At 30.7% G+C, this 988-nt stretch overlaps 1 protein-coding gene across 3 annotated transcripts in view; it reads right to left on the bottom strand.

Moving 5' to 3' along the window:
* Nucleotides 1-395: 395 nt before the first annotated feature.
* Nucleotides 396-988, bottom strand: part of LOC144977014 (uncharacterized) — a 105,052-nt gene continuing 104,459 nt past the window's right edge. For all 3 annotated transcript variants that reach the window (XM_078921705.1, XM_078921702.1, XM_078921703.1), the window contains one exon: nucleotides 396-988. This exon is cut by the window's right edge and continues 1,819 nt beyond it. The gene's annotated coding sequence lies outside the window, so the exon portion shown is untranslated.

The following is a 988-nucleotide window of genomic DNA, read 5'->3' as shown; positions in this document are numbered from 1 at the left end:
AATTATTTTAGCTATCATATAAGTCAAATTTCAACAGTTTGTTTGTTCGGATGCTACGTAATGGAAGCAATAAGACAATGAGCTATACCCAAAAAAAAAAAGAAAAAATGAAATCAAATTTTTAAAAAACAAATAAATACCATTGCATTTGATGTAAGTTGGTAAGAAAGCAAATCATATCTCCATACATTTGATGTAGTTCAAATCTACAGTTATATTAATTTCACTGAGATTCATCAATAATATCAGAGTGTTGATAACAGGCAACTTTTCAAACTTTGTTTATGCTTTATGTCATTCATCAAGTCTTGCAGAACATTCAAGCAGTATTATAAATAATCATTACACATCTAGGCAATAACCGGAAGTTCATTGTTGTAGATGTCAGATAGATATTTCTTTTTTTTTAAAAGCGTTTCAATAATGCAATAATTTGAATAAAACAAGTAATGGTCAATAATGATCAGCGATTGATAAAGGAAATAAGTTCCAAATATTCATCAATATATTTAAGTCTACAGAATATTATGAATATAAAAAATCCCAATGAAGTAACTAACAGAACAGAGATCTGAAAAAGGAAACAAGGTAGACAAACAAATCCAAGAATTAAGTGCATGAAAGTGGAAACGGACAGAACACGATGTGCTAGATAAATACCCAATAGTATTACGAAATTAGTGCTAAAATGATACATAACCATCGTTAAACTCAAAACCTGACACTCCCCTAAAAATTATGTCACATACAATTCGGCAATCACCAGTAGAAAAGTAAAAAGTGAGTTGTTAGTAGTGGTCAAAGAAACAAATGATCCAATTGGTTATAACATTGATGATACAACCCACAATTCACTTTCTTTTGATGGAAGTCATCTTATATTGTGAGAGAACCCTCATGCCAGTGTAGGGCTAAGATTTTACAAAGGCAATGTTTGAAATTGCTAAGGAGATAGAAAAAATGGCAGACAAAAAGCAAGCGGGCATGA

This window comes from Berghia stephanieae, chromosome 7 (genome assembly GCF_034508935.2).
Source record: "Berghia stephanieae isolate SIO BIC M18660-M18661 chromosome 7, UCSD_Bste_1.3, whole genome shotgun sequence".
Taxonomy (NCBI): domain Eukaryota; kingdom Metazoa; phylum Mollusca; class Gastropoda; order Nudibranchia; family Aeolidiidae; genus Berghia; species Berghia stephanieae.
This window is presented reverse-complemented; position numbering and strand designations above follow the sequence as displayed.